Here is a 14,046-nt window from a genome sequence, read left to right as displayed (position 1 = left end):
GGTAAGCGGGGAGTGAGTTCCATGTTTTGGCAGCCAGGTATGAGAAGGATCTGCCTCCCATGGTGGTCTTGTTGATGCGAGGTACAGTGGCGAAGGCTTGGCTGGAAGAGCGAAGTTGGCGGGAGGGGGTGTAGAAGGACAGTCGAGAGTTGAGGCAATCTGGTCCGATGTCGTAGAGTGATTTGTGTGCGTGGGTAAGCAGTCGGAAAGTGATCCTCTTATTGACGGGTAGCCAGTGGAGGTCTTTAAGGTGACCAGAGATGTGTTCGTTGCGTGGGATGTCTAATATGAGCCTGGCTGAGGCGTTTTGGATTCGTTGTAGTTTCTTCTGGAGTTTAGCGGTGGTACCTGCGTAGAGGGTGTTTCCGTAGTCCAGTCGGCTCGTGACTAGAGCGTGGGTGACTGTTTTCCTTGTTTCGGAGGGGATCCAGCGAAATGTTTTTCTGAGCATGCGAAGAATGTTAAAGCAGGAAGAGGATACGGCGCTGACTTGTCTGTTCATTGAGAGTGAAGAATCCAGGATGACGCCAAGGTTCCGTGCGTGGTCTGTCGGGATGGGTGCATTTCCGAGGGCTTCCGGCCACCAGGAGTCGTCCCATGCAGAGGGGGATTTACCTAAGATGAGGACTTCTGTTTTGTCTGAGTTCAGTTTCAGACGGCTTTGTTTCATCCATTCGGCGACTTCTTTCATTCCTTCGTGTAGGTTAGTTTTAGCGGTGCTGGGGTCCTTGGTGAGAGATAGGATCAGTTGAGTGTCATCCGCGTAAGAGATGATGTTGAGGTTGTGTTGTCGGGCGATGGCCGCGAGGGGGCTCATGTATACGTTGAAGAGGGTGGGACTGAGTGAGGATCCTTGTGGTACGCCGCAGATGATTTCAGAGGCCTCGGACTTGAATGGTGGGAGGCGGACTCTCTGGGTTCTTCCGGTGAGGAACGAGGTGATCCATTCCAGTGTCTTTCCTTGGATTCCGATGTTTCTGAGGCGTTGTAAAAGGGTGCTGTGGCAGACTGTGTCGAAGGCTGCAGAGAGGTCGAGGAGGATGAGGGCGACTGTGTCTCCATTGTCCAGTAGAGTTCGAATGTCGTCTGTTGCTGCGATGAGGGCGGTCTCAGTGCTGTGTTTGGCTCGGAAGCCGGATTGTGAGGGGTCGAGTGATTTGTTGGCTTCGAGGAAGGCGGCGAGCTGGTTGTTGACCGCTTTTTCGATGACTTTGGCCGGGAATGGAAGAAGCGAGATGGGGCGGTAGTTTTTGAGTTCGGTGGGGTCTGCTGTTGGTTTTTTCAGAAGGGCGGTGAGTTCAGCGTGTTTCCAATCTTCTGGGAAGGTAGCGGAGTTGAGGGAGCAGTTGATGACGTCTCGGAGGTGCGGAGCTATGATGGAGTCAGCTTTGTTGAAGATGTGGTGGGGGCATGGGTCTGTGGGGGATCCAGAGTGGATGGAATTCATCAGGCGGATGGTGTCCTCAGTGGAGATTGGGTTCCAGGCGTTAAGGGTGTTAACGGGGGGAAGATGGTCAGTTGATGGTAGGGTGGCTATATGCAAATCAGCTCTGACACTGTGCCTCATGGGAACAGTCCAGTCCGAACTACCAAGCCATGTCTTTCCCAGACCGGAATCAAGCATCCAAGGACCGGTTTCTGGCTATCAGCCTTCATCAGCCTGGATAGCTTGACTCCAGTGGTGTGGAGAGCCTGGGACTCACGTCCGAGTATACCCAGCACATTCAGGGTGAAAATGGCAAAAAACACAGTTGATGGACAGAATGTAGAACAATGTCATACATTCACCCAGTACAAGGATCTGGGCCTAAATCCATCGTTTTTTTGCACTCCACACCACCCTGGGTTAGACACTGGCTATATGCAAATCAGCTCTGACGCTGTGCCTCATGGGAACAGTCCAGTGCGAACTACCAAGCCATGTCTTTCCCAGACCGGAATCAAGCATCCAAGGACCGGTTTCTGGCTATCAGCCTTCATCAGCCTGGATAGCTTGACTCCAGTGGTGTGGAGAGCCTGGGACTCACGTCTGAGTATACCCAGCACACTCGGGGTGAAAATTGCAAAAAACACAGTTGATGGACAGAATGTAGAACAATGTCATACATTCACCCCAGTACAAGGATCTGGGCCTAAATCCATCGTTTGTTTGCACTCCACACCACCCTGGGTTAGACACTGGCTATATGCAAATCTGCTCTGACTCTGTGCCTCATGGGAACAGTCCAGTCCGAACTACCAAGCCATGTCTTTCCCAGACCGGAATCAAGCATCAAAGGACCGGTTTCTGGCTATCAGCCTTCATCAGCCTGGATAGCTTGACTCCAGTGGTGTGGAGAGCCTGGGACTCACGTCTGAATATACCCAGCACACTCGGGGTGAAAATTGCAAAAAACACAGTTGATGGACAGAATGTAGAACAATGTCATACATTCACCCCAGGACAAGTATCTGGGCCGAAATCCATCGATTTGTTGCACTCCACACCACCCTGGGTTAGACACTGGCTATATGCAAATCAGCTCTGACACTGTGCCTCATGGGAACAGTCCAGTCCGAACTACCAAGCCATGTCTTTCCCAGACCGGAATCAAGCATCCAAGGACCGATTTCTGGCTATCAGCCTTCATCAGCCTGGATAGCTTGACTCCAGTGGTGTGGAGAGCCTGGGACTCACGTCTGAGTATACCCAGCACACTTGGGGTGAAAATTGCAAAAAACACAGTTGATAGACAGAATGTAGAACAATGTCATACATTCACCCCAGTACAAGGATCTGGGCCTAAATCCATCGTTTTTTTGCACTCCACACCACCCTGGGTTAGACACTGGCTATATGCAAATCAGCTCTGACACTGTGCCTCATGGGAACAGTCCAGTCCGAACTACCAAGCCATGTCTTTCCCAGACCGGAATCAAGCATCCAAGGACCGGTTCTGGCTATCAGCCTTCATCAGCCTGGATAGCTTGACTCCAGTGGTGTCGAGAGCCTGGGACTCACGTCTGAGTATACCCAGCACACTCGGGTGAAAATTGCAAAAAACACAGTTGATGGACAGAATGTAGAAAAATGTCATACATTCACCCCAGTACAAGGATCTGGGCCTAAATCCATCGTTATTTTGCACTCCACACCACCCTGTGTTAGACACTGGCTATATGCAAATCAGCTCTGACACTGTGCCTCATGGGAACAGTCCAGTCCGAACTACCAAGCCATGTCTTTCCCAGACCGGAATCAAGCATCCAAGGACCGGTTTCTGGCTATCAGCCTTCATCAGCCTGGATAGCTTGACTCCAGTGGTGTGGAGAGCCTGGGACTCACGTCCGAGTATACCCAGCACACTCAGGGTGAAAAAGGCAAAAAACACAGTTGATGGACAGAATGTAGAACAATGTCATACATTCACCCAGTACAAGGATCTGGGCCTAAATCCATCGTTTTTTTGCACTCCACACCACCCTGGGTTAGACACTGGCTATATGCAAATCAGCTCTGACACTGTGCCTCATGGGAACAGTCCAGTCCGAACTACCAAGCCATGTCTTTCCCAGACCGGAATCAAGCATCCAAGGACCGGTTTCTGGCTATCAGCCTTCATCAGCCTGGATAGCTTGACTCCAGTGGTGTGGAGAGCCTGGGACTCACGTCTGAGTATACCCAGCACACTCGGGGTGAAAATTGCAAAAAACACAGTTGATGGACAGAATGTAGAACAATGTCATACATTCACCCCAGTACAAGGATCTGGGCCTAAATCCATGGTTTTTTTGCACTCCACACCACCCTGGGTTAGACACTGGCTATATGCAAATCAGCTCTGACACTGTGCCTCATGGGAACAGTCCAGTCCGAACTACCAAGCCATGTCTTTCCCAGACCGGAATCAAGCATCCAAGGACCGGTTTCTGGCTATCAGCCTTCATCAGCCTGGATAGCTTGACTCCAGTGGTGTGGAGAGCCTGGGACTCACGTCTGAGTATACCCAGCACACTCGGGGTGAAAATTGCAAAAAACACAGTTGATGGACAGAATGTAGAACAATGTCATACATTCACCCCAGTACAAGGATCTGGGCCTAAATCCATCGTTTGTTTGCACTCCACACCACCCTGGGTTAGACACTGGCTATATGCAAATCTGCTCTGACTCTGTGCCTCATGGGAACAGTCCAGTCCGAACTACCAAGCCATGTCTTTCCCAGACCGGAATCAAGCATCCAAGGACCGGTTTCTGGCTATCAGCCTTCATCAGCCTGGATAGCTTGACTCCAGTGGTGTGGAGAGCCTGGGACTCACGTCTGAGTATACCCAGCACACTGGGGGTGAAAATTGCAAAAAACACAGTTGATGGACAGAATGTAGAACAATGTCATACATTCACCCCAGTACAAGGATCTGGGCCTAAATCCATCGTTTTTTTGCACTCCACACAACCCTGGGTGAGACACAGGCTATATGCAAATCAGCTCTGACACTGTGCCTCATGGGAACAGTCCAGTTTGAACTACCAAGCCATGTCTTTCCCAGACCGGAATCAAGCATCCAAGGACCGGTTTCTGGCTATCAGCCTTCATCAGCCTGGATAGCTTGACTCCAGTGGTGTGGAGAGCCCGGGACTCACGTCTGAGTATACCCAGCACACTCGGGGTGAAAATTGCAAAAAACACAGTTGATGGACAGAATGTAGAACAATGTCATACATTCACCCCAGTACAAGGATCTGGGCCTAAACCCATCGTTTTTTTGCACTCCACACCACCCTGGGTTAGACACTGGCTATATGCAAATCAGCTCTGACACTGTGCCTCATGGGAACAGTCCAGTCCGAACTACCAAGCCATGTCTTTCCCAGACCGGAACCAAGCATCCAAGGACCGGTTTCTGGCTATCAGCCTTCATCAGCCTGTCTAGCTTGACTCCAGTGGTGTGGAGAGCCTGGGACTCACGTCTGAGTATACCCAGCACACTCGGGGTGAAAATTGCAAAAAAAACAGTTGATGGACAGAATGTAGAACAATGTCATGCATTCACCCCAGTACAAGGATCTGGGCCTAAATCCATCGTTTTTTTGCACTCCACACCACCCTGGGTTAGACACTGGCTATATGCAAATCAGCTCTGACACTGTGCCTCATGGGAACAGTCCAGTCCGAACTACCAAGCCATGTCTTTCCCAGACCGGAATCAAGCATCCAAGGACCGGTTTCTGGCTATCAGCCTTCATCAGCCTGGATAGCTTGACTCCGTGGTGTAGAGAGCCTGGGACTCCCGTCTGAGTATACCCAGCACACTCGGGGTGAAAATTGCAAAAAACACAGTTGATGGACAGAATGTAGAACAATGTCATACATTCACCCCAGTACAAGGATCTGGGCCTAAATCCATCGTTTTTTTGCACTCCACACCACCCTGGGTTAGACACTGGCTTTGTGCGAATCAGCTCTGACACTGTGCCCATTGGGAACAGTCCAGTCCGAACTACCAAGCCATGTCTTTCCCAGACCGGAATCAAGCATCCAAGGACCGGTTTCTGGCTATCAGCCTTCATCAGCCTGGATAGCTTGACTCCAGTGGTGTCGAGAGCCTGGGACTCATGTCTGAGTATACCCAGCACACTCGGGTGAAAATTGCAAAAAACACAGTTGATGGACAGAATGGAGAACAATGTCATACATTCACCCCAGTACAAGGATTTGGGTCTAAATCCATAGTTTTTTTGCACTCCACACCACCCTGTGTTAGACACTGGCTATATGCAAATCAGCTCTGACACTGTGCCTCATGGGAACAGTCCAGTCCGAACTACCAAGCCATGTCTTTCCCAGACCGGAATCAAGCATCCAAGGACCGGTTTCTGGCTATCAGCCTTCATCAGCCTGGATAGCTTGACTCCAGTGGTGTGGAGAGCCTGGGACTCACGTCTGAGTATACCCAGCACACTCTGGGTGAAAATGGCAAAAAACACAGTTGATGGACAGAATGTAGAACAATGTCATACATTCACCCAGTACAAGGATCTGGGCCTAAATCCATCGTTTTTTGCACTCCACACCACCCTGGGTTAGACACTGGCTATATGCAAATCAGCTCTGACACTGTGCCTCATGGGAACAGTCCAGTCAGAACTACCAAGCCATGTCTTTCCCAGACCGGAGTCAAGCATCCAAGGACCGGTTTCTGGCTATCAGCCTTCATCAGCCTGGATAGCTTGACTCCAGTGGTGTGGAGAGCCTGGGACTCACGTCTGAGTATACCCAGCACACTCGGGGTGAAAATTGCAAAAAACACAGTTGATGGACAGATTGTAGAACAATGTCATACATGCACCCCAGTACAAGGATCTGGGCCTAAATCCATCCTTTTTTTGCACTCCACACCACCCTGGGTTAGACACTGGCTATATGCAAATCAGCTCTGACACTGTGCCTCATGGGAACAGCCCAGTCCGAACTACCAAGCCATGTCTTTCCCAGACCGAAATCAAGCATCCAAGGACCGGTTTCTGGCTATCAGCCTTCATCAGCCTGGATAGCTTGACTCCAGTGGTGTGGAGAGCCTGGGACTCACGTCTGAGTATACCTAGCACACTCGGGGTGAAAATTGCAAAAAACACAGTTGATGGACAGAATGTAGAACAATGTCATACATTCACCCCAGTACAAGGATCTGGGCCTAAATCCATCGTTTTTTTGCACTCCACATCACCCTGGGTTAGACACTGGCTATATGCAAATCAGCTCTGACACTGGGCCTCATGGGAACAGCCCAGTCCGAACTAACAAGCCATGTCTTTCCCAGACCGGAATCAAGCATCCAAGGACCGGTTTCTGGCTATCAGCCTTCATCAGCCTGGATAGCTTGACTCCAGTGGTGTGGAGAGCCTGGGACTCACGTCTGAGTATACCCAGCACACTCGGGGTGAAAATTGCAAAAAACACAGTTGATGGACAGAATGTAGAACAATGTCATACATTCACCCCAGTACAAGGATCTGGGCCTAAATCCATCGTTTTTTTGCACTCCACACCACCCTGGGTTAGACACTGGCTATATGCAAATCAGGTCTGACACTGTGCCTCATGGGAACAGTCCAGTCCGAACTACCAAGCCATGTCTTTCTGAGACCGGAATCAAGCATCCAAGGACCGGTTTCTGGCTATCAGCCTTCATCAGCCTGGATAGCTTGACTCCAGTGGTGCGGAGAGCCTGGGACTCACGTCTGAGTATACCCAGCACACTCGGGGTGAAAATTGCAAAAAACACAGTTGATGGACAGAATGTAGAACAATGTCATACATTCACCCCAGTACAAGGATCTGGGCCTAAATCCATCGTTTGTTTGCACTCCACACCACCCTGGGTTAGACACTGGCTATATGCAAATCTGCTCTGACACTGTGCCTCATGGGAACAGACCAGCACGAACTACCAAGCCATGTCTTTCCCAGACCGGAATCAAGCATCCAAGGACCGGTTTCTGGCTATCAGCCTTCATCAGCCTGGATAGCTTGACTCCAGTGGTGTGGAGAGCCTGGGACTCACGTCTGAGTATACCCAGCACACTGGGGGGAAAATTGCAAAAAACACAGTTGATGGACAGAATGTAGAACAATGTCATACATTCACCCCAGTACAAGGATCTGGGCCTAAATGCATCGTTTTTTTGCACTCCACACCACCCTGGGTTAGACACTGGCTATATGCAAATCAGCTCTGACACTGTGCCTCATGGGAACAGTCCAGTCCGAACTACCAAGCCATGTCTTTCCCAGACCGGAATCAAGCATCCAAGGACTGGTTTCTGGCTATCAGCCTTCATCGGCCTGGATAGCTTGACTCCAGTGGTGTGGAGAGCCTGGGACTCACGTCTGAGTATACCCAGCACACTCGGGGTGAAAATTGCAAAAAACACAGTTGATGGACAGAATGTAGAACAATGTCATACATTCACCCCAGTACAAGGATCTGGGCCTAAATCCATCGTTTTTTTGCACTCCACACCACCCTGGGTTAGACACTGGCTATATGCAAATCAGCTCTGACACTGTGCCTCCTGGGAACAGTCCAGTCCGAACTACCAAGCAATGTCTTTCCCTGACTGGAATAAAGCATCCAAGGACCAGTTTCTGGCTATCAGCCTTCATGAGCCTGGATAGCTTGACTACAGTGGTGTGGAGAGCCTGGGACTCACGTCTGAGTATACCCAGCACACTCGGGGTGAAAATTGCAAAAAACACAGTTGATGGACAGAATGTAGAACAATGTCATACATTCACCCCAGTACAAGGATCTGGGCCTAAATCCATCGTTTTTTTGCACTCCACACCACCCTGGGTTAGACACTGGCTATATGCAAATCAGCTCTGACACTGTGCCTCATGGGAACAGTCCAGTCCGAACTACCAAGCCATGTCTTTCCCAGACCGGAATCAAGCATCCAAGGACCGGTTTCTGGCTATCAGCCTTCATCAGCCTGCATAGCTTGACTCCAGTGGTGTGGAGAGCCTGGGACTCACGTCTGAGTATACCCAGCACACTCGGGTGAAAATTGCAAAAAACACAGTTGATGGACAGAATGTAGAACAATGTCATACATTCACCCCAGTACAAGGATCTGGGCCTAAATCCATCGTTATTTTGCACTCCACACCACCCTGGGTTAGACACTGGCTATATGCAAATCAGCTCTGACACTGTGCCTCATAGGAACAGTCCAGTCCGAACTACCAAGCCATGTCTTTCCCAGACCAGAATCAAGCATCCAAGGACCGGTTTCTGGCTATCAGCCTTCATCAGCCTGGATAGCTTGACTCCAGTGGTGTGGAGAGCCTGGGATTCACGTCTGAGTATACCCAGCACACTCGGGGTGAAAATTGCAAAAAACACAGTTGATGGACAGAATGTAGAACAATGTCATACATTCACCCCAGTACAAGGATCTGGGCCTAAATCCATCGTTTGTTTGCACTCCACACCACCCTGGGTTAGACACTGGCTATATGCAAATCAGCTCTGACACTGTGCCTCATGGGAACAGTCCAGTCCGAACTACCAAGCCATGTCTTTCCCAGACCGGAATCAAGCATCCAAGGACCGGTTTCTGGCTATCAGCCTTCATCAGCCTGGATAGCTTGACTCCAGTGGTGTGGAGAGCCTGGGACTCACGTCTGAGTATGCCCAGCACACTGGGGTGAAAATTGCAAAAAACACAGTTGATGGACAGAATGTAGAACAATGTCATACATTCACCCCAGTACAAGGATCTGGGCCTAAATGCATCGTTTTTTTGCACTCCACACCACCCTGGGTTAGACACTGGCTATATGCAAATCAGCTCTGACACTGTGCCTCATGGGAACAGTCCAGTCCGAACTACCAAGCCATGTCTTTCCCAGACCGGAATCAAGCATCCAAGGACCGGTTTCTGGCTATCAGCCTTCATCGGCCTGGATAGCTTGACTCCAGTGGTGTGGAGAGCCTGGGACTCACGTCTGAGTATACCCAGCACACTCGGGGTGAAAATTGCAAAAAACACAGTTGATGGACAGAATGTAGAACAATGTCATACATTCACCCCAGTACAAGGATCTGGGCCTAAATCCATCGTTTTTTTGCACTCCACACCACCCTGGGTTAGACACTGGCTATATGCAAATCAGCTCTGACACTGTGCCTCCTGGGAACAGTCCAGTCCGAACTACCAAGCCATGTCTTTCCCTGACTGGAATCAAGCATCCAAGGACCGGTTTCTGGCTATCAGCCTTCATCAGCCTGGATAGCTTGACTACAGTGGTGTGGAGAGCCTGGGACTCACGTCTGAGTATACCCAGCACACTCGGGGTGAAAATTGCAAAAAACACAGTTGATGGACAGAATGTAGAACAATGTCATACATTCACCCCAGTACAAGGATCTGGGCCTAAATCCATCGTTTTTTTGCACTCCACACCACCCTGGGTTAGACACTGGCTATATGCAAATCAGCTCTGACACTGTGCCTCATGGGAACAGTCCAGTCCAAACTACCAAGCCATGTCTTTCCCAGACCGGAATCAAGCATCCAAGGACCGGTTTCTGGCTATCAGCCTTCATCAGCCTGGATAGCTTGACTCCAGTGGTGTGGAGAGCCTGGGACTCACGTCTGAGTATACCCAGCACACTCGGGTGAAAATTGCAAAAAACACAGTTGATGGACAGAATGTAGAACAATGTCATACATGCACCCCAGTACAAGGATCTGGGCCTAAATCCATCGTTTTTTTGCACTCCACACCACCCTGGGTTAGACACTGGCTATATGCAAATCAGCTCTGACACTGTGCCTCATGGGAACAGCCCAGTCCGAACTACCAAGCCATGTCTTTCCCAGACCGAAATCAAGCATCCAAGGACCGGTTTCTGGCTATCAGCCTTCATCAGCCTGGATAGCTTGACTCCAGTGGTGTGGAGAGCCTGGGACTCACGTCTGAGTATACCTAGCACACTCGGGGTGAAAATTGCAAAAAACACAGTTGATGGACAGAATGTAGAACAATGTCATACATTCACCCCAGTACAAGGATCTGGGCCTAAATCCATCGTTTTTTTGCACTCCACACCACCCTGGGTTAGACACTGGCTATATGCAAATCAGCTCTGACACTGTGCCTCATGGGAACAGCCCAGTCCGAACTACCAAGCCATGTCTTTCCCAGACCGGAATCAAGCATCCAAGGACCGGTTTCTGGCTATCAGCCTTCATCAGCCTGGATAGCTTGACTCCAGTGGTGTGGAGAGCCTGGGACTCACGTCTGAGTATACCCAGCACACTCGGGGTGAAAATTGCAAAAAACACAGTTGATGGACAGAATGTAGAACAATGTCATACATTCACCCCAGTACAAGGATCTGGGCCTAAATCCATCGTTTTTTTGCACTCCACACCACCCTGGGTTAGACACTGGCTATATGCAAATCAGGTCTGACACTGTGCCTCATGGGAACAGTCCAGTCCGAACTACCAAGCCATGTCTTTCTGAGACCGGAATCAAGCATCCAAGGACCGGTTTCTGGCTATCAGCCTTCATCAGCCTGGATAGCTTGACTCCAGTGGTGTGGAGAGCCTGGGACTCACGTCTGAGTATACCCAGCACACTCGGGGTGAAAATTGCAAAAAACACAGTTGATGGACAGAATGTAGAACAATGTCATACATTCACCCCAGTACAAGGATCTGGGCCTAAATCCATCGTTTGTTTGCACTCCACACCACCCTGGGTTAGACACGGGCTATATGCAAATCTGCTCTGACACTGTGCCTCATGGGAACAGACCAGCACGAACTACCAAGCCATGTCTTTCCCAGACCGGAATCAAGCATCCAAGGACCGGTTTCTGGCTATCAGCCTTCATCAGCCTGGATAGCTTGACTCCAGTGGTGTGGAGAGCCTGGGACTCACGTCTGAGTATACCCAGCACACTGGGGTGAAAATTGCAAAAAACACAGTTGATGGACAGAATGTAGAACAATGTCATACATTCACCCCAGTACAAGGATCTGGGCCTAAATGCATCGTTTTTTTGCACTCCACACCACCCTGGGTTAGACACTGGCTATATGCAAATCAGCTCTGACACTGTGCCTCATGGGAACAGTCCAGTCCGAACTACCAAGCCATGTCTTTCCCAGACCGGAATCAAGCATCCAAGGACTGGTTTCTGGCTATCAGCCTTCATCGGCCTGGATAGCTTGACTCCAGTGGTGTGGAGAGCCTGGGACTCACGTCTGAGTATACCCAGCACACTCGGGGTGAAAATTGCAAAAAACACAGTTGATGGACAGAATGTAGAACAATGTCATACATTCACCCCAGTACAAGGATCTGGGCCTAAATCCATCGTTTTTTTGCACTCCACACCACCCTGGGTTAGACACTGGCTATATGCAAATCAGCTCTGACACTGTGCCTCCTGGGAACAGTCCAGTCCGAACTACCAAGCAATGTCTTTCCCTGACTGGAATAAAGCATCCAAGGACCAGTTTCTGGCTATCAGCCTTCATGAGCCTGGATAGCTTGACTACAGTGGTGTGGAGAGCCTGGGACTCACGTCTGAGTATACCCAGCACACTCGGGGTGAAAATTGCAGAAAACACAGTTGATGGACAGAATGTAGAACAATGTCATACATTCACCCCAGTACAAGGATCTGGGCCTAAATCCATCGTTTTTTTGCCCTCCACACCACCCTGGGTTAGACACTGGCTATATGCAAATCAGCTCTGACACTGTGCCTCATAGGAACAGTCCAGTCCGAACTACCAAGCCATGTCTTTCCCAGACCAGAATCAAGCATCCAAGGACCGGTTTCTGGCTATCAGCCTTCATCAGCCTGGATAGCTTGACTCCAGTGGTGTGGAGAGCCTGGGATTCACGTCTGAGTATACCCAGCACACTTGGGGTGAAAATTGCAAAAAACACAGTTGATGGACAGAATGTAGAACAATGTCATACATTCACCCCAGTACAAGGATCTGGGCCTAAATCCATCGTTTGTTTGCACTCCACACCACCCTGGGTTAGACACTGGCTATATGCAAATCAGCTCTGACACTGTGCCTCATGGGAACAGTCCAGTCCGAACTACCAAGCCATGTCTTTCCCAGACCGGAATCAAGCATCCAAGGACCGGTTTCTGGCTATCAGCCTTCATCAGCCTGGATAGCTTGACTCCAGTGGTGTGGAGAGCCTGGGACTCACGTCTGAGTATACCCAGCACACTGGGGTGAAAATTGCAAAAAACACAGTTGATGGACAGAATGTAGAACAATGTCATACATTCACCCCAGTACAAGGATCTGGGCCTAAATGCATCGTTTTTTTGCACTCCACACCACCCTGGGTTAGACACTGGCTATATGCAAATCAGCTCTGACACTGTGCCTCATGGGAACAGTCCAGTCCGAACTACCAAGCCATGTCTTTCCCAGACCGGAATCAAGCATCCAAGGACCGGTTTCTGGCTATCAGCCTTCATCGGCCTGGATAGCTTGACTCCAGTGGTGTGGAGAGCCTGGGACTCACGTCTGAGTATACCCAGCACACTCTGGGTGAAAATGGCAAAAAACACAGTTGATGGACAGAATGTAGAACAATGTCATACATTCACCCCAGTACAAGGATCTGGGCCTAAATACATCGTTTTTTTGCACTCCACACCACCCTGGGTTAGACACTGGCTATATGCAAATCAGCTCTGACACTGTGCCTCATGGGAACAGCCCAGTCCGAACTACCAAGCCATGTCTTTCCCAGACCGGAATCAAGCATCCAAGGACCGGTTTCTGGCTATCAGCCTTCATCAGCCTGGATAGCTTGACTCCAGTGGTGTGGAGAGCCTGGGACTCACGTCTGAGTATACCCAGCACACTCGGGGTGAAAATTGCAAAAAACACAGTTGATGGACAGAATGTAGAACAATGTCATACATTCACCCCAGTACAAGGATCTGGGCCTAAATCCATCGTTTTTTTGCACTCCACACCACCCTGGGTTAGACACTGGCTATATGCAAATCAGGTCTGACACTGTGCCTCATGGGAACAGTCCAGTCCGAACTACCAAGCCATGTCTTTCTGAGACCGGAATCAAGCATCCAAGGACCGGTTTCTGGCTATCAGCCTTCATCAGCCTGGATAGCTTGACTCCAGTGGTGTGGAGAGCCTGGGACTCACGTCTGAGTATACCCAGCACACTCGGGGTGAAAATTGCAAAAAACACAGTTGATGGACAGAATGTAGAACAATGTCATACATTCACCCCAGTACAAGGATCTGGGCCTAAATCCATCGTTTGTTTGCACTCCACACCACCCTGGGTTAGACACTGGCTATATGCAAATCTGCTCTGACACTGTGCCTCATGGGAACAGACCAGCACGAACTACCAAGCCATGTCTTTCCCAGACCGGAATCAAGCATCCAAGGACCGGTTTCTGGCTATCAGCCTTCATCAGCCTGGATAGCTTGACTCCAGTGGTGTGGAGAGCCTGGGACTCACGTCTGAG

Source organism: Lissotriton vulgaris, chromosome 2_1, assembly GCF_964263255.1.
Source record: "Lissotriton vulgaris chromosome 2_1, aLisVul1.2, whole genome shotgun sequence".
In the NCBI taxonomy this organism is placed as follows: Eukaryota; Metazoa; Chordata; class Amphibia; order Caudata; family Salamandridae; genus Lissotriton; species Lissotriton vulgaris.
This window is presented reverse-complemented; position numbering follows the sequence as displayed.